At 36.9% G+C, this 21,499-nt stretch overlaps 1 pseudogene; it reads left to right on the top strand.

Annotated features, from left to right (window-relative positions):
- The first annotated feature begins 11,098 nt into the window (after positions 1-11,098).
- LOC125911354 (olfactory receptor 1030-like) lies at positions 11,099-12,074 on the top strand (annotated as a pseudogene).
- Positions 12,075-21,499: the final 9,425 nt, after the last annotated feature.

The raw sequence follows: 21,499 nt of genomic DNA, 5'->3' as shown, positions 1-21,499 counted from the left end.
TTCACTTCAAATGGGGACTGAAAGAAAGCAAATAGAAATGCATGTCTTTGTCACGCATCTGTTACCCCCATCATGTCATCTGATAGTTCTAGTCTCAAACTTGTAAGTTTCACGTGTCCTAAAGAAATAGCCTAGTAAGCCCGCAGTTGACAGTTTAAACATCTACATTAGTAGAGAGCTCCTTTTATAAAGGCAGTCATATTCTAAATGCTTTTCTTCAAGTCTCTTTGTGTTGAAAAGACTTAATCTTCTCTGCAAGATGTATTACATTTGTTCACTTACAATTTCCTTAAACGTTGCTGTTTTGGGACATTGAAATCCATTGTTTGTCAATATAGTTTTGATGTGGAATATAAATCATCACTTGTTTTTTGCAGCTAGAGGGAATGACGCATATCCCTATAGAACTAGCTTTTGTCCTCTTGCCTCCCCAAACTCAAGATCTTTTCAAGCAGTTTGTTCCCTCATGCTGCAATTCATGTCCTTTCCCTTGGTGTCTTCTCTACTCAGGTGGTCCCCTATCACCAAACCTTAGTGAACATGTAAGACTCAGCCTAGGATCTCCTCTGCTTTGGGTATCATTATCAAAAATCAGGGCCAAAACTTGGTTCATGAGGCATAAAGTCAATCATGTTTTTGATATAAAAAAAGATACATGTATAATATGCAAACCATATATATATATATGTATAAAATATACACAATATACACATACCTATGTATCAGTGATATCAAATGTTTATTGGGTGAAAGATTAGACAAAGCAATAGGATTAAAAGTCCCCCTGGTATCCAGGAGGAGACAATAATGAAAAAAAAAATAGTTAACATATCCATGCCTTATAATAATTTTATGGTAACTCTACCTCCTTTTAACTTTCACATAAAATAAGAAAAATTATGTAACATAAATTCTGATTAGGGTTTTCAATACATGTGAATGATCCTAGTGGAATAATAATCATAGCAATCATACAACTGAGGCAAGACTTAAGTTACCCTCAAGTGTATCTCCCCTTTCTGCATTTATGGAGGGTACTTTTATGTACCATAAATACCATCTTGTAAAAACCAGTAGCTTCCTTCAATAACACACACAGGTATGACAGCATGTTATACTGCCTTTTACTAATAGCTATGCATCCAAGAATGGGCAGAAATCATTTTCTAAGGCACTTTGTAAATGCCTTTCCAATAATCTTGCCCATTGCATTATCCCACTCTGCACATGTGGACTGTGGTCATATTGACCATGGTATTAAAATCCAAGACAAGTCACTTAAATCAATGTAATCATAAATATTTTGTACATTTCTAAGTTTGTAATGTCAGAGAAGTTATTATAAAAGTCAAATACTCTTTCATGCTGGGATGGTGTTTTTAATAAATATCTATTAACATATAAATCAAGCATCAATAATTAATATCTCTTTGTTTCTGTGGGTTAATGATGCAGTGTAACCTTGAACATGTCTGATTATTTAACTGACACTATACGATGATAACTTTTCTTTAAAGAAATAGATCACAACACCCTACATAGTTATAACAGAGAAAACTCAGAAAGAAGTATTTGTAGGGAGACAGAACTGGCTCTGGGGTACCTGAGGCTCTGTACTCTTGACATTCACCCTCACCCTGAGGTTCTGGTCATGTAGATTTCTCCTGGCACTACCCATTCATCTAAAGAGTCTACAAGGTTGATGTTTATTTTAAGAAGGGTGATGTCTCCTGATATGTGGTCATAATTCAGTCTGAAGTGGGAAAAGATTTAGGAAGGCATCTTCATGAAATGCATTTTGATTAACTTTCATGTGGATTATAAACCTGGGAGTGGCTGTTTTCCTATGAAGGGGTGTAGAACATTGTACAATAGGATGCTTGTAATTATAACGAGTAGCATTTCCAACTTGGAAGGAACCAGAAAGTATTTAATGCCACTCCCTAATTTTCTTCATTAAGTAAGAGACAGTATACTGGGTTAGATTTTGAAAGTCATCAAAATGAACAGATCCTAGGAGCCCGCAGACCACCTGGCAGGAAAGCCACATCCCCCAATTCCTAGCCATGGGGCACGACCAAGTTCCTCATCTTTCTGTGTCTAATTTCCTCATGTGTAAAATTAGGTTCAAGGAGCAACTCCCTCATATGAGGGATTTAAATTAGTGCAAAACTTTTAAAATATGTCTCACATGGAGGAAACACTTAAGAAGTTGTAGCTACTGTTGTATGAGGTGAAAAATCCAGGTCTGGTCTAACATAAGACTCAACTTCAAGTGTGACTTTCAGGGACAAGAGTTCATCTAATCTCTAGCTAGATCCTCAGTGGCACCTGGAACAGTGCTTTCCCAAATGGAACCAATCAATCATTATATATGGGATGGATGTTCTCTCCGGTCTAGTAACTATTACTTTGTTGTACACGTATAAATATTTGTACTCTTAGAAAATCGTTAACTCGATAACAACAGTTTTGCTAACTCGTCAGCATATGTTTCAGCCCATAACTTGATTTTTTGTTGACTAAAATACTTATCTCTACATTCCAAAATATATTTTGACAACGCCAAATCCTACCTGTGAAAGAAGAGTGATTTCCCAAGGACAGCACAGATAGGAGGTTATAAACTGTTATAGGTTTATAAACTGTTCAGGTTCTTCTAGCCTGAAGAGTTTATAACAGAATTGTCATACAGGCACCAAATCCCTATGGTTTAATTATCTCCAGTAGCAAATCATTCAGATAATGTGCAGTCACTAACTTATGCTTTTGCAAATCCTAACCAAGCTCATTGAGGACCTGATTTTGGCCCATGCCCCAATATCAACAGGGAATCAAATCTCTTGAGAATCATAAAGCAAGAGGATTCCTCATTTATTTTAAATTATGCTTGAATGTCTTACTATTTCTTGACTGGGGGAATAATAGGTTCTCTTGTCTACAACCTGTCAGGTAGAATGGTGCCTGGTGCACACAGAAAGTTTTGGAGTCTGGAATGTCATTGGAAGATCAATCAACTTAGGTTGATCTTGGACTCATTATTTACTCATTCCGAGCCTTGTGCTTTATCATGTTACTCGGATTAATACTCCATAGCTATTATGTACTGTGGGAATGTTATGGATATACACATGATATAGATGTGCTGGGGTTCTCCCTTTGTCACCCTCTCCCACCCTGACCCACTGCCTTTTCTTCTCTACCTTCCTTTGTCCCTCTGGAGTTGAACCCTGATGGATCACATCCGTAGAGATCCTTTGGTGTCCAGTGTCAGCTGAGTTTGGCCACTGGGAGGAACCAGTGGAGGGAAAAGAGGGAGAAAGAGAAAAGTAACTCAATTTATTTCTCCTTCTCTCCCCGATTCACAACAAAGGTGCTCGAGTGGCTGCATCCTTCCAAGCTAAACTCCTGCTGAGCTGTGTATTGGGAAAGAAACTGGCGGGGATTTGCTTCCTGCTTCTAGATCCCCTCAGGTCTGGTGGTTGTAGTCATTGCCTGGTCGCTTTAGAACAAGGAGTGGACACGCCTTTCTGAAGTTAGCCTCCAGATGATTCAACTTCTTTGATCAATTTCCATAACTTTGCCTGTATTCTGTGTCTTTTCTTTAAATTCCCTTCAGGCAAACAATCTGAGTGAAATGTTGTTTTATGCGATGTCCCTAATCCAGGTCAGAGCAGCACACAGTAGTTATTCAATAATGTGGCAGTGGAAGTAATAGCAGTAATAATGATTATTCATTTTGTTAAAGATTTGGGCTATAGCTAGGTTTAGAAGATTCTGGCCTGGCGCTTAAATGGACTCTCTTTGTGTATCATGACTCAACTGAGGACTATGCACATGAGTCAGATATTATCATTACTAACATTATTGCAGATCGACTTGGATTTGAAAATGTGGCTTAGACTTGCTTTTCTGTTCCTTTCCTCTGAATTGAAGTCCCCCAGACACACAGGCATAGCCCTGGTGCTCTCCTTCCCTTTCCAGAGCCGTGGCCAGTCAGCACGTCTGACTGAGATGAGACATATTCATGAACCACATAGAGAATTGGATGTCTCATATTGTTGGCCAGGCAACAGCAAGAATCTTTTTCCATAATCCCACTAATCTGTACTCACCCTACTTGATAAGCATGTGGGGGATGTAGTGAATGGAATCCAAAATGTCATTTAAAACCTTGTCCCCCAGAGTCACTTAGAAACCTCTGCCTCATCCCTTGTTACCATAATTGGCACACTCTTTCATCTCTTCATGCGTTCCAGAAGCCTCTGTTATCAATGATTACATGTTCTCATCCCCATTCCCTCTGAATATTATTATATCCTTGACTTTGAAATACTCTGAGTCAAACTTTCCTAAATTGAGAAGAAGGGGAAGGAGGAGAAAAAGAAGGGAAAAACAATTGGAATCGTAGGCATCCAAAGAAACTTCAAAGAAGTTTGCAAAGTTGCTTTAAAACTATTGGGAGATCCTTTTTTTTAAAATAATATGTAATGTTAAAATTAATTTTTCTTTAATAAAAATTTCAAATTTGGACAAATGCTATGAATGGGAAGTGCACGACAGAAAAAAGCAAGTCATGGCTCTGACCACTTTTTGATCCCATTAAACACTATCAATCTAGTACTAGACCCAATCCTTTTGCCTGGAAACTATAAAGGTTTTTGGTGCTTCTAATAGTTCAGTCTTCTCCATAAGAAACCTGTGTGTGTATGTGTGTATATTTATAATTTTCAAGAATGTCTGAAGCATAATTACCCATAAACATTCATTATTAGCCTTAACAAGTCCATATGGGCTGAAATGTTCTCAGAGAAATATCTAAGCAAATAATATTTTACCTGAATCCTAGCTCTGTGTTCATAGGAAAAAAATATTCAATTTTTCTGAGTGTCAGGACTTTCAGCTTAAGAAATAAATTATATCTGCATCACAGAAATATTGTAAATGTCAAATGTTCTTTGCCTATTTGTGGTAATGAAGATGGATATTTATTTTAAAATGCTTAGCACACTAGTGACTTGTATTCCTCATAAATACTCAAGAGATGAGAGTATCTTCCACACTATCTGAGTCTCAAATGTGTTGTAGGTGCAGATAACGTAAAGTAAATGTGAAAATGTAGCTTTAATAATTCCCTGTAATTGTCTACCTCTTCCTCTGGAGACAATTACATTGAGCAGGGATGGGGGAAAACAAGATACAGTGTGTTTTTCATGGTGAATCTGCTATAAAACCAGTTCATTATATCTGCCCAGATGAATTTAAGAAAATGCAGAGATAATTTCAACGATCAAAGCATGTATACAGAGTGTATAATGTGGAAGTTGACGGTCAAAACATATTCAAGGTCTCAACAATAGGTCAGTTGATTGGTAAGCAATTCAAATTTCCACAATAAATACAATGTGTCACCTTAAGGGAGGAAAAACAATATCTTAACTAAACATGAAAACATAATTTCTTTCTACTAGCATATTTCATGAAGGATTTGATGGTAGCATGGATTTAATACTGTGTTATAAAGTATAAGGGATAATTATAACATATTCAAGCTTTGACCCATCTCAACAGATCAATTAGGCAGAAAAGCACTTTCAGAATGACAAGGAGTATATATAGGGTTTGTTGTTGCTTATTTTTTTTCACCTAGCAAGATTTTTGACCCACCTGACGAGTAAAGTTCTTTTATTTACTCTTCACATGTTCATGGCAACTGGTAAATAAATATTTTGCGTGTTTCTCTCTTATATTTTCAGAAGAAAATTTAATGACAAAATATCTATCTTTAGTTGTCATGTTACCTGAATCCTTGTGTCAGGATATAATTCCATAGCATGTAGACTTGTGAAGTATGATTTTCTTTTAAAAAGCAACTTTGGACTTAGAGCCATCAAAATGTTAATAACTCTTTGGTTGCTCTTTCTCTTTAGGGAAAGGCCAAGTCCTTCATATTTTAATGATTTCCCCCATTTTATGACTTATGAGGCCTCTTATCACTGGTGAAAAGAGGCTTTGATCTGCATCCGTTATGTTTGTGCTTCTCTTTGGCCTTCTTTGGCTTCCGATCTACATGGTTGCTCTGCTGTCCTCTACCAGGACAAGTGCATCTTGTAGTCCTTAATTTCTCTTGGCTGGACACAGCCTGCTAATCTTCCCTACTGACCCAGCTGTACCTTGGCTCTTCAGGGGACTACAGCCCCTCCTGTAACTTAAATCTGCCCCTTAGACTCTTGTAGACATGACCTGGGAACGCTCCTGTGTAGTACTCAGCCTCGCTGATGCAACACATCTCAGGTTCCCACCTTTGTGTGATATTTTCACATTCCCCTACAAGGAGATGAAGGAAATTTGGAAATTTGGGGATAGTCCATACCCCCATGGAAACCAAAGAAACTGTTGGAACATTAAGTCAAGTCCAAGGAGCACTATTTATGTTAGGTGGGCCCACAGTCTACTTTGCCTTGGCTGCCTGACAAGTTGATTCAAGGTCAAAGCCCACAGCAAGGAGAGCCAGTCTCAGAGTTATTTCCTAAGGCCTTAAATCATCTTTTTCTTTTTTTTTTATTCACTCATTAGTATGCCTATGCCAAAGTACCAGGCTTTGGGCTCTTTACTTTCTCTCTGTCATAATCTACATTTTTATGTCAAGCACTAATGGTAGATGGACTTCAGATGAGGAAAATTTGGCTCAATCATATAAAAGATAAAATACTATTATTTTTTTCTTATTTATAATGGTATTATTATGAACCTGGCTCAGAAGTACTAGGAATTTACTCTGATTTCAAATTATAATGTAAATAAAATTCAAAGAAGAAATATTGTATGAGCAGGAATCATAAACTAAACCTACCGTTGTATAAGCAGTCCATGCCAACAAGTCTACTTGAACTAGTTTCATTCAAACTAACCTTTCAATTAGATCTGAGAGTCTAAAAACTCACTCCCTGCAACTTGCCATTTAATTCACAGGAAGAAATGATCTTAGGTTGATCCTAGTGAAAATGAGACAAGCTGCTGTTTACATGGAACACTACTAAGTCACAACGCTCCTCCTAGCATCACTGCTTAGGTATTCATTCAGTACCTCTCCATTAAACATCAACTGTGCACCCAAAATATTGTATGGATCTGTTCCGGAGATGTCAACTGAAATTGACATTCATTCTGTCCTCAGAGCACTGACAATCTTGTAAAAGAAATAGAAAGTTTACAAAAGTAGTAAGTACAACAAGAAAGGGAAAACCACCAGTGGCATTCACAAGGGGAAACAACTATTCCAGCTGAGGATACGATGAGCAGAGTCATGACAAAGACCTTTTCGTTACAAAGGATGCAATACCTTATTACCTACCCTAGGAGAAATCTCAGTATCAAAATTGGTACCATGTGTTCTTGCATTTAATGAAAGATACCGCCTTCATTTAATGATTAACCCATAAATGAGGATCTGATCCATTGAGAAGTGACTTTTGTAAAGACCTCCAGAGGGAATCCTAATGATGTCCCCTAGGTGATTTCCTGATGAATGCTTCAGAGAGGAGTCATCCAGAGTTAGTCATCCAAGTATGAATCCTCCTACCTTGGGGACCTTCCAGGAGGCTAGGAAATCACTATCCCTCCACAGGCAAGTCTGAAAATCAAGAACTCCTAATATTGTTTGATATCTTAGTATCTCCTCTTTTGAACATAAAATGGAACTAGCAGGGATTATAAAAATTGACACATTAAGACAAAACCATCGGCAGGCAGACTCCGACTCTTTCTGACAAAGACAGCAGGTGACTGGTAATGTGTTAAGAGGTCAGGCCTTGCAACCATCTCGAAATTGGTTACAGATCCATTTCATAATACAGCTAAGATTTAGAATAGACTTACACACCGAGCTTCAGCCAGTTCTTGGAATTCAAAAAGTCCGTACCTCACCCTTCCCTCTTAACCTTTCCTCCTCCAAGACTAGAGACTTAGACATTCGCACAAGAAAATGTACTTTCACTCCATACAAGTGTAATGATTTCCTATACTTTTTATTAAGAGAAAAATTTTAAAGGATTTAGGTAAATGAGTGTAAGGTTAAGGGTGAGAAAGAAAAACATAAATGTGAACACCTCCCCTTATTCATTTGAAGGAGCTTCTCATAGATTTACTCAATTCAAGCTTGCACTGAAATATGATGGCATTGTTGCGACCAGAATGATCAAAACAGATTTAAATTGTTTTGTTCAAGGGGAATATACTTTTCTTTACTGTGTTATATATATAACACATGTTATTAAGTGAACTCTATGCCCAACATGGGGCTGGAACTCATGACCCCGAGATCAAGAGTCACATGCTCTACCAACTGAGTCATACAGGAATTCCTTCTTTACTGTGTTTCTGTCCTTTTCCAACACTGCAATGGATTTTATTGACTTTTGAGCTAAAGGATCCCATTTAACCAAAGTTATCAGAAAAGATTCATTAGGGATTGAAAGGTTTTTTTGTTTGTTTGTCCCCCGTCCCCATATTGTTCATAGACCTTTAATTCCTACCTAAGCTGAGCATAATTGTGGTTCTTTTTGGCAAATCTGTTATTTGAACTGTAATGATTTTATACATTTAGTTATTCTCTTCTTTTGAATTACTCTCATTCCTCTCACTTTCTCACTAATCTTTCTATTGGAATGAGAGCACTGAATGACAGAGGAACAAGGGTCTCTTAACAACGTGGAATGCACCCATCTGGCGGAGGCCCATGGCATTGTGGGCTATGCTATGTGACGTGTGACTGAAAAAGTCTTAGATGCCATTCAACAAAATCTGTGCTGGCATTTTTTGAACACTGAACACAAGTGACAATATGAACACATGAGTTCTCTTCTACTCCTTCACTTCAGCTTATAATTTGGATTATAACTATACCAAATTTACTTCCACAGTAAGTGTTTCTCCACGTGTATCCAAGAAAGAAAACCCTGGACCTTATGCAGTAAATAACAGAATGGTGTGATCATTAATAATAAGGCTTACCTCTTTTTCCTTCTATTTATGAATGCAAGAAAACTTGAGTTAGGATCATGGAGCCTCTTGGTAAGATAATCTCTTTTCAAGGTTCTAAAAAACCAACAGAATACTACTAGAGCTAAAGTCAGAGGAAGGGGTGTTTCCTTCTTCAAACTAATGGGGAAAATTTTTGTGTGCATGATGATGGCAAGTTCTATACTTGGGGAAACTTTGTGGTGATACATCAGGATCTTCTCTAAGGAGAAAGTATAAACTAGCAGAGGGTAAAAAAACATGTGATAAAACCTCTTTTATTTAGTTTAAACAGATCATAACAACTGTCTCACTCAGTGCTTTAACCCTAGCTGTACATTAAAATCATGTGGAAAGTTTATTAAAAAGTATGCCAATGTATATACCTCACCTGAGCTGAGCTGTGATCCCAGTATCAATGCTCTCAAATATTCCCCATCTGAATATAACATGAAGCCAGAGTTGATAATCACTGATTGAAGTGTTATATTTGTGAATATATCATTGTTATAAGCAATAGAGTTATTCTTTAAAATGTATAAACTTTTAATATCCTCCTGGCTTTAAAAATTAAAGGCAATTTATGTTTTCTGTCCTGAGTCAACTTCCAACTCTTTCTAACAGTCCAACCTGCAAATTTTAATCATCAATTAAAAAGGTTTTGGGTCAGATGCCATTATCACTAGTTTGTGTTATAAAAACAAATCAGATATGGTAGCTAGAATTTTTGTAGCAACTCAGTCTACACTGGTACATCACAGAGGTGAGACATCTACACATCATGAAAAATCAGCGGATGTGAGTTGGCAAACTTACCTCATTGATTCATCCGTTTGTTCAACTAATGGTTATTGTATCAAACGATGTAGGTATTGGCCCAGGTTCTAGGGATGTGGCAAAAAATAAAGTTCTTGCCCTCCTGTGGCTAACATTTTAATAGAGGACAGATTAAAAACTATGTAATAATTATTTATGTAAATAAATAATCATTTCAGAAGTGATAAATGAGGAAAAATAGATCATGGTCCATGATTAAAGAGCTATTTGGAGCAGAACTTAACTTGAGAGATCTAAATGAGGTGATGCCATGAGTGACTCAAAGGCCTGGTAGAAGAAATTTCAAGGCAGAGGGATGAGCATATGCAAAGGTCCTGAGATACGATTGTGCTCAAGATGTTTAAAAAAAAAAAAAACACTAGAAGGACAATGTGGCAAAAGAAAAAGGACTAGAGAGAGAATTTTATCTTAGACCTAACTGACAGCAGAGAAAATGCTGACAAGCTGTTTTAAGATTCCATGCATAATCTTTGGAAGGTATAGCAGATAAGACTTCCTGATAGTTTAGATATAAGGTATGAAATCAAAGGCATGAGATAAAATGAAATATGAACATGACATATATAATATAAAATAATCATGGATATTGGGATATTATGAGATAAAAAGAGACGATGAGATCAAAAGGGATATTAGGTGAGGAAACAACCCAGACTCTGAGTGGCTGGTTTGAAAGGAGATGAGATGGAAAAGCCACCAAGAAACCTACGCTGCTGTAAGAGAATAAGGAAGAAATGAGGAAGAAACTGAACATCAATACACATACAACAGGCTCTCAAGAGTATATTCTACTCCAATTACAGAAGTTTGGCCCTTGTTGACAACAATACAACCAGTCTACAGAGCATCACCCCATCTCCTGATTTCCTGATGAAGCTTTATGTCGTGATCAGACAATGGCAGTAGCCATGTTGGAGCACCAGTGGTTGTGATACCACAGCCTAATCAGGGACACCAGTGAGCTAAGTCGAATTCTGCATGTGCTAGCTGTGAGGTGAGAGTGGCAAAGCAGTCAGCATGGCAGGTGCATGGACTTCAAATATATTGTCCATTTCACCACCAACCACCTCAAGGCACCTGCTGCAACTCTTCTATCACTGGGGCAACTAACAACCTATTTACACCTCTCTTTCCAAACCTGACTTTGTTTTAGTGCCCATTTACTTTGTTTAGTCTTGAAATGAATGCAGTTTATTTCTGGATTTATATCTGAAAAATTATTCTCTTATCAGAGAATATGATGATGGACAAACTTCCCCAACAAAATGACACTGAGGCAACTGAGTTCATCCTGCTAGGACTCACAAGCCAGCCAGGGCTGCAGCCCATCCTTTTTGTGGTGTTTCTCCTGATTTGCCTCAGCTCTCTGACAGAGAACGTCAGATTCATTGCATTAATCAGGTTCACTCCACGGCTGCAAAACACCATGTGCTTTTTCCTCACCATTTACATGCGTGGATATTTTGTATTCTACTAACGTCTCACCTCAGATGCTTGGTAATTTTCTATCAGAGAAGAAAACCATTTCCTACATGGGGTGTCTGGCCCAATGTTTTGTTTTTGTGATTCTGCTCCTTATGGAGTATCACATGCTGGGTACCATGGCCTCTGACAGGTACGTGGCCCTCTGCCATCCCCTACACTACAACAGCAGAATGTCCAGGCCCCTTTGCATTTGCCTTGTCACTGCCCCCTACCTCTGGGTACTATGGTGGGCACAATGCAGGTACTATTAACCTCTTGCTTATCCTTTTATGGACACAACATCATCAACCATTTCTATGTGCTGCCCCACCCCTCCTGATGCTGACAGGATCAGACACTTACAGAAAGCAGACGGCTCTATTTGTGTGTGGGCCTCACCGTTCCATCCTTATATCCTACTCATCATCCTTATCTCCTACATTTTCATTTTCACCACCATCATGAGGATCCCTTCCAGCAAAGGCCAGTGCAAAGCCTTCTCCACCCGTGGCTCCCACCTGATCGCTGTCGCCATGGTTTTTGGGTCCCTATTCTGCATGTATCTGAGACCAGCCCCTGAGCAGTCTGTTGAACAAGGGAAAATTGTGGCAGCGGTTTATATCTTTGTGAGTCTCATGCTGAATCTATTTATCTACAGCCTGAGGAACAAAGATGTGAAGCAGGCTTTGAGAACAGGGTTTCGGAGGAACTTTGGCACAATGGAGAAAAGGTCTATTTTGACAGTCTCCCAATGAAAAAAACAAAAACGTGCCAAAAACAATGAAAAAGCAACCCCTGTTGGTTGTACCTGAATGCAATTCTCTGGAGTAACACTAACATTGATTATATATGCACAGCTTCTGACCAGGTGAGAATCCTAATGGCAGCCATGAAAAGGACAGTTGTTTGGAGATGATGACAGGTGGGAATCACAACAGCGGAAGTCAGCTGCTTATAATTAAGCAGGGTCCCCTGTTTAGTCTCACTCAAGAACTCCCTTCCCCTTGATCAGTCTGCAGAGAAGTCCTTCCTTTCAGCTCATAGGTCCACAATATTGACCATCACTGAGCTATTCTTATTAGCAAAGTGCAGGGCTTTGCAGTATGTTTCCTGAATATGCAAATAATTTACATTCACTTGATATACTACATAATTTCCTTTAATAAAAGCTGATTATCTTCTCTAAAAAGGCTGAAAACTCTAATTCTGCATATTTGTTTCAATACGTTCGTTTTTGGTACATTCTTATGTCTACTTATCCAGAGTAGAAAACCATCTGTGCTTTATTATTTTCACAAAGAATCTGATAGTTGACGTCTTAATTAACCAACACATTTGTTTCAATAGTTTTCCTTAATCAAAGCAGATATCTATAGGAATGGGTGAAACCCATTCTGGATATAGAAATTGCATGGCCTCCATTACAGGCTTTTATGATTCTGTTCCTACCTTATTGACAATTACTTGCTCTGTGATTCTGCATATTACCTTGCTGTTCCGTTCATGTCTACCCATAAACTATTTTTAAAATAGCAGCTATTCTAAGCGTGGAAATTCGGGTTTAGTATTTTGCAACTAACTCGTAGCACAGCCATGTTCCTGATTGCTAGATACTTTTTGAACTTGGGCTTTACTTAAGTGAATTAATATAGCTTACCATTGATATGACACATTTAGTACATCTTTTCCTTTTAATATTTCAGCAGTTTTTATTTTTCTCTCTTTAGGAAAATCTTTCTCCACGTAAGTTTCAGCTTCTGATTGGTTATTACATGAAGATAAGTTTCTACAGTTTTAATCTTACTTCTTTCTGTCTTTCCTTTTGGACGGAGTGACATGTATCGTCGCCACCACCAAATGGGTGCTCAAGTTTTCCTTTCTCCTCAAAAGCATTGTGAGTGCCATTTCATTGTGTGTAGGTGTGACTACAGTAGATATAAAATCATCACAGAGAACATTGGTGCATCAGTTTATTGGAACCGAAATTTGTTTTACTTCATCTCCATGACACGGTACTTCTCGCTGTTGTGATGATAATGTTACAGCACAGGAAGAATTCTTCATTTGGTGGAACTTTCTTTGGGTTGATATACTTTTGAAACATTACTATGAAAATTCTCTCAAAATATCTTTTTAGGCCTTCAGCGCATTCTTACAATTGGAATAGCTGAATAAAAGTGGACAAACATCTTTAATACTCCTGAAAACCTAACGTTAAATTGATTTCCAGAAACACTGTGAATTGTTATTTTTCCTGACACTAACAATATACGGAAGTGCTAGTCCTTTAGAACTCTCTTAACTGACATTCAAGAGTATCCTTTTTTAAAATGTTTTTGTTTTGTTTTGTTTTGTTTTTGAGACAGAGAGCACAAGCAGGGAGAGGCGAAGAGAGAGAGGGAGACAGAGAATCTGAAGCAGGCTGCAGGCTCCAAGCTCTCAGCACAGAGCCCAGCAGGGCTTGAACCCAAGAACTGTGAGATCATGACCTGAGCCAAATTTGGATGCTTAATTGACTGAGCCACCCAGGCGCGCCCCCACAAATGAGAATCTTAGTTCATGTTTTCATTACCAAACTTGCTACTCATCCATTTTTAGCATGTTTAGATTTATCAAAGTTCCATTCACAGCTTGTAGCATTTATTTATGTGTTGGGGTTAGTGATTCAACTGATTTCTAGGAACTTATCAAACCTTAACACTTTTACCACTTTATTCTCTTTGTGGCAAAATCTTTGCCCAATTATTGAGTGCTACCTATTTATTTTTTAACTTTATTTATTTATTTATTTTGAGAGAGAGGGAGAGATAATGTGAGTGGGAGAGGGGCAGAGAGAGGGAGAGAGAGGGAGGCTGCACTGCCAGCACAAAGGCAAACCTGGCCCTCGAACTCAAAAAGCTGTGAAATCGTGACCTGAGCCGAAACCAAGAGTCATATGCTTAGCAAACTGAGCCACCAAGGCACCCGGAGTGCTGCTTATTTTAAATATTTTATAGTCAAACAGATTAACTTTCTGTCGCGAACTTTTCCTACTACTATTAAGCTCAGAAACATTTTTCTGATTGTTGAAATTTTCAGGATTTATTATAATTCTAATCAACACAGAATTTGTTTCCAGTGATTGAATGACTCACAGCTGAGGGCTCGGTGTGGGCATGTCGGTTCTTTGGGGGGGAATAATTGTTGGCAAAAGGGAAATTTAGCTAGGGATAAAATTCTGTGTTTACATATCTGCAAAAAAATATGTGGCATTATGGACACTGGCAATGTTACAAAACTCAAATGTTTATATAAAAGTGTTAAGTAATGCACAATGGTTATAGATAAAACCGCATTCTTGCTCATCATTTATAGGCCACCAGCATCTCTCTGCCTTTCTGGAAAAAAAAAAGTCTTAATTCACTCATCTCCTTTCATCCTAAGCAGAACTGTCTATGCCATAATTCCATACATCTCCCAGTCAGGCGTGAGGACTCAGCCATAACACTCCTATTCATACCAAGACATGTTTATTCATTCTTCAAATAATTTACTGCAGATATGTCTTGTATGCATAGCCATATTTGAATTTTATGTATATATTTTCCTGTACTTCATGAATGAAACCATCTTATGCATAAATGCCAGGTTAAAAATCTTGGATAACTAGAAGCATCTGATTTGCATTTCCTACAAAAACTTTTATAAGGAAAAATAATGAAGATGGAACTTTTACTAGCAATTGGAACATATTTTATATTTATATTAATTGTAAGAACTTATTGTTAGATGTATTTACATCTATATGTATTTTAAATGATGTGAACAAATAAGAAATAAACAGAAGTATTTCATCTAATTATACAATGAAGATAACATCATACATTTGTGAGATAATAAAGGATTGCTTAAAAATATTATGATGAAATGGGTTAACATCTATATGTGCCAAAAAGATACTTGTTTTAGACCTAAAGACATCTGCAGATTGAAAGTGATGGGATGGAGAAACATTTATCATGGAAATGGACATCAAATAAAGCCAAAGTAGCAACACTTGTATCAGACAAACTAGATTTTAAACCAAAAATGTAACAAGAGATGATGGGCTCTATATTATAAGATTATTATAATATTATTGTAATATTATTATAATATTATTGTAATATTATTATAATATTATTGTAATATTATTATAATATTATTGTAATATTATAATAAAGGGGACTGTCAAACAAGAAGTTCTAACATTTGTAGATACTTATGCCCCCAAATATATAAAACAATTAATAACAAACATAACGGAACTCATTAATAATAAACCAATAACAGCGGGGGATTTTAACACCACACTTACATCAGTGGATAGATGAAGCAGAAAAATCAACAAGGGAGCCATGGCTTTAAATGACACACTGGACCAGATGAACTTAACAGATACATTAAGAACATTTCATCCTAAAGCAGCAGAATAAACATTCTTTTCTTTCTCTTTTTAAATTTTTTAAAAACATTTTTACTGTTTATTTAGAGAAAGAGATAGCAGGAGCAGGAGAGGGGCAGAGAGAGAGGAAGACACAGAATCCGAAGCAGGCTCCAGGCTCTGAGCTGTCAGCACAGAGCCCGACGCGGGGGTTGAGTTCACCAGTGGTGAGATAGTGACCCGAGCCAAAGCTGGATGCTCAAATGACTGAGCCACCCAGGTGCCCCAGAATAAACATTCTTTTCAAGTACACATGAGATATTCTCCAACATAGATCACAGATTAGGTCACAAATAGGTCAGGCCTCAGCAAAGACAAAAAGATTGTGATCATACCATGTACATTTTCTGACCCCAACACCATGAACCTTGAAGTCAACCACAGGAAAAAATCTGGAAGGACCACGAATATATGGAGATTAGACAACATACTACTAATGAATCAATGGGTCAACCAGGAAATAAAAAAAAAAAAAAACATTAAAAAAAAACATGGAAACTAATAAAACTAAAGACATGACAGTCCAAAATCAGGGGTGAGCAAAATTTGTCATAAGAGGGAAGTGTGTAGCATTACAGGCCTATCAAGGAAGCAAAAACATCTCAAATAAACAACCTAGCCTTACACCTAAAGGAGCTAGAAAAATAAAAACAAATAAAGCCTACAGCCAGAATAAGAAGCTCAATAAAGTTTAAAGCAGAAATAAATGACATATAGAAACTAACAAACAAACAGAAAACAATAGAACAGATCAATGAAGCCAGGGGCTTTCTTTGAAAAAATTAATAAAATTGATAAACCCCCTAGCCAGACCTATAAAAAAGAAAAGAGAAAGGACCCAAATAAATAAAGTCACGAATAAGAGAGGAGAAATAGCAACCAACAACCAACACCACAGAAATACAAGCAATTATAAGAGTATATTATGAAAAATTATATGCCAACAAATTGGGCAATCTGGAAGAAATGGATAAATTCCTAGAAAACTACAAACAACTAAAACTGAAACAGGGAGAAATACAAACTGGAACAGACAAATCACAAGCAAAGAAATTGAATCAGTAATCAAAAATCTCCCAACAAACAAAAGTCCAGTGCCAGATGGCCTCCGAGGGGAATTCTACCAAACATTTAAAGCAGTGTTAAATGTTATTCTTCTCAAACGATTCCAAAAATAAAAATGGAAGGAAAACTTCCAAACTCATTCCAGAAGGCCAGCATTATCCCAATTCCAAAACCAGACAAAAACTCCACGGAAAAGGAGAACTACAGGCCAGTATCCCTGATGAACATGGATGCATATCATAAATATATATATATATATATATATATATATATATATATATGCAAGATACAAGCAAATCAAATCCAACAGTACATTAAAAGAATCATTCACCACAGTCAAGTGGGATTTATGCCTGAGCTGCAGGGTGGTTCAACATTCACAAATCAATCAGTGTGATAAACCACATTAATAAAAAAAAAAGGATAAGAGCCATATGATCCTATAAATAGATGCAGAAAAAGCATTTGACAAAATAAACCATGCATTCATGATAAAATCCCTCAACAAAGTAGGGGTGGAGAGAGCATACATCAACATCATCAAGGCCATATTTGAAAAACCCACAGCTGATATCATCCTCAATAGGAAAAAAATAAGAGCTTTTTCACTAAGGTCAGGAACAAGACAGGGATGTCACCCCTCACCACTGTTATTTAGCATATTACTGGTAGTTCTAGTCTAAGCAACCAGACCACAAAAAAAAATAAAAGCATACAAATCAGCAAAGAAGAAGTCAAACTTTCACTCTTTGAAGATTGGCATGATACTCTATATAGAAATCTAAAAAGATTCCAGGAAAAATTTGCTAAAATTGATACATGAATTCAGTAAAGTTGCAAGACATAAAATAAATGTACAGAAATCTGTTGCATTTCTATACACCAATAAAGAAGCGGCAGAGAGAGAAATCAATCCGTCCCACTTACATTTGCACCCAAAACAATTAGATACCTAGGAATAAACCTAACCAAAGAGGTAAAATGTCTGTACTCTGAAAACTATAAAACAGTGATGAAAGAAACTGAGGTGATACAAAAATGGGAAAAAATATTCCAGGCTCATAGATTGAAATAACCAATATTGTTCAAATGTCTATTCTACCAAAGGTAATCTACACATTGAATGCAATGTCGGTGAAAACATAACCAGCATTATGCACAAAGCTAGAACAAATGATCCTAAAATTTGTGTGAAACCCCAAAAGATACGCAATAGCCAAAACAATCTTGAAAAAGAAAAGCAAACCTGCAGGGATCACAATCCTAGACTTCAAGTTATATTACAAAACTGTAGTGATGAAAAATAGACACATGGATCAATGGAATAGAACAGAAAAACCAGAAATGAACCCACAACTACATTGGCCAACAATCTTCAACAAAGCAGGAAGGAGTATCCAATAGAAAAAAGACAGTCTCTTCAACAAATGATGTTGGGAAAATTGGACAGCAACATAAAGAATGAACCTGGACCACTTTCTTACACCATACACAAAAATAAATTCAAAATGGATGAAAGACCTAAGTGTGAGACAGGAAACCATCAAAATCCTAGCAAGAACACAGGCAGCAACTTCTTTAACCTTGGCCACCACAACTTGTTACTAGGTATGTCTCCTGAGGCAAAGGAAACGGAAGGAAAAATGAACTATTGGGACTTCATCAAATTAAAAAGCTTCTGCACAGCAAAGGAAACAATCAATGAAACTAAAAGGCAACCTACAGAATGTGAGAAGATATTTGCAAAGGACATATTTGATAAAGGGTTAGTATCCAAAATATATAAAAACTTATAAAGCTCAGTACCCAAAAACAAATAATCCAGTTAAGAACTAGGCAGAAGACATGAATAGATACTTGCCCAAAGAAGACATCCAGATGGCTAACAGACACATAAGATGCTCCACATCACTCATCATCAGAGAAATACAAGTCCGAAACCACAACGAGATACCACCTCACACTTGTCAGAATGGCTAAAATTAACACCCCAAGAAACAACAGATGTTGGAGAGGATGCAGAGAAAGAGAAACCCTCTTGTACTGTTGGTGGGAATGCAAACTGGTGCAGGGACTCTGGAAACCAGGATGAAGTAGCCTCAAAAAGTTAAAAACAGAACTACCCTATGATCCAGAAATTGTGCTACCAGGTAGTCATTCAAAGAATACAAATACTGATCTGGAAAGATAGATGCACCCCAATGTTTGTGGCAGCCTTACCAACATAGCCAAACTATGGAAAGAACCCAAATGTCCATCAACTAATAAATAGATAAAGAAGTTAGTGTGTGTGTGTGTGTGTGTGTGTGTGTGTGTGTGTATAATGGCATATTCCTCAGCCATAAAAAGGAATGAAATCTTGCCATTTGCACTGACATGGATGGGATTAGAGAGTATTATGCAAAATCAGATAAGTCAGTTAAAGACAAATACCATATGATTTCACTCATATGCGGAACTTAAGAAATAAACAGATAAACATAGGGGAAAAGAAGAAACAGAAGCAAACCAGAAAACAGGTTATTAATTATGCACAACAAACTGAGGGTTACGGGAGGGGAGGTATGTGGGGAATGGTTTCAATGAAGCATGGGTATTAAGGAGAGTACTAGTGGTGAGCACTAGGAGTTGTATGTAAGGGAAGGATCACTAGATTCAACACCTGAAACAAATATTACACGGTATCTTAACTCAAAGGAATTTTTTAATTAAAAAAAAAAGAGGAAACAGGTTAAAATATGAAGGGAAAGGTTATATAATATCACAGTGCGCAATAAAATTTTATTTAGAAAAATTCAACATATTCCTACAAAATATGGCCAGGAAAAATGAATAACATACAGAGATGCTTGCTTATTTAATTTTAGGTGGCAGAGAGGCCACAAAACAAAATTTTAAAAAATTTTCCCATAAAAATGTGAATATTCTTCATATGAGGAATCATCAGAAATAACATGAACAGCAATCATCAAACTGATGTATGTCTTTTATTACTTAAAAGTCTGTTTCAATTATTCTTCTGTTCCAATTAAAACATATTCCTTTCCTAAGAGTGCAGTTGAGACAACAAAGAAGACAAACAATCTTAAATGATATGCCCAAATATTAATAATTAAACATGAATAGACATGTCTAGACATGAATAAATAGACATGAATTAATAAATAGACATGAATAGACATTAATTAATAATTAATATAATAACTAGTCATAAGTGCTTATGACTAAGTTGATGACTCCCAGAGAAAAATTTACCCACAGAAAAAAATTAACAAAAAGTTTAAAAAATAGCAAAAGCCATATTCAGAGCATTAAATGCAGCAATTTCCCATCCTAAAAAAACAATCAAGCGTGTTCATGGAGATATGAGTTAATCCTTGCAATAATAGGATACAATATGACAGAAGCTTGCGAGACAAACTGTATGCAAAGAAGGCGCACCAAATTCATTGTAATAAGAGATTACAAGTACGTTTTGCTTTTTTTTTTCAAAATTTAATTTGAATTTTGTTCCAAAATTGAAAAACCCTTTAGTATTTTCCAATTTACTTTTATACAATTCATATGCAATATTCTTGTAACTAATTTCAAGTATGGTCGAATTTTCTGTATAATACTTTAAAAGTGGTGTTCACTAAAAATATTTAGTCTGTATGAAAATACAAACATTATACTATCAAGTGAAAACTTAGTATTCAAACTTGTATAGGGCCGGGGCGCCTGGGTGGCGCAGTCGGTTAAGCGTCCGACTTCAGCCAGGTCACGATCTCACGGTCCGTGAGTTCGAGCCCCGCGTCAGGCTCTGGGCTGATGGCTCCGAGCCCGGAGCCTGTTTCCGATTCTGTGTCTCCCTCTCTCTCTGCCCCTCCCCCGTTCATGCTCTGTCTCTCTCTGTCTCAAAAATAAATAAAAAACGTTGAAAAAAAAAAAAATTCAAACTTGTATAGGGCAAATGATTCCAATTGTGTCTCAGGAATTATAAGAATATGTATGCATATCAAATCATTGAGAAAAATATAATAAAATACAAACAGAAGGGGCGCCTGGGTGGCTCAGTCGGTTAAGCAGCCGACGTCAGCTCAGGTCACGATCTCACGGTTCATGGGTTCGAGCCCCGCATCAGGCTCTGTGTTGACAGCTCAGAGCCTGGAGCCTGTTTCAGATTCTGGCCCTCCCCCACTCGTGCTCTGTCTCCCTCTGTCCCAAAAATAAATAAACATTAAAGAAAAATTTATAAATAAATAAATAAATAAATAAATAAATAAAAAGTACAAACAGAAGTTGCCCACTGGAGTAGGAAATGTCACCAATAAATGTCATTGCCTCACATCAGTTTATTTTTTTAATTTGTATATGGCAAACATTGTTGAAAGAATCAGCCTTATTCATTCAACTGAGACCTAAGAATGGAGCCTAACTTACTAAAACTGCAGGTCATTTAAGTATTGTTCTGGAAAAGCATTTGAATACATTACTGTAAATATAGGAATTGATTTCACATAAGCATTTACTACTGCCATCTTAGTTAATATCCGAGCACGCAATATTAGAACACCGACATTTAAGATAATTTTTAGAAAATTTAACCTACATTTCAATATGCAGCCATCAGCTTGACTAATAACACGTAGGTTCATGTGCTAACGTGTTGAA

Source organism: Panthera uncia, chromosome D1, assembly GCF_023721935.1.
Source record: "Panthera uncia isolate 11264 chromosome D1, Puncia_PCG_1.0, whole genome shotgun sequence".
NCBI classification, from domain to species: Eukaryota; Metazoa; Chordata; class Mammalia; order Carnivora; family Felidae; genus Panthera; species Panthera uncia.
Note: the sequence above shows the minus strand (reverse complement) of the source record. Positions and strands in the feature narration are given on the sequence as shown.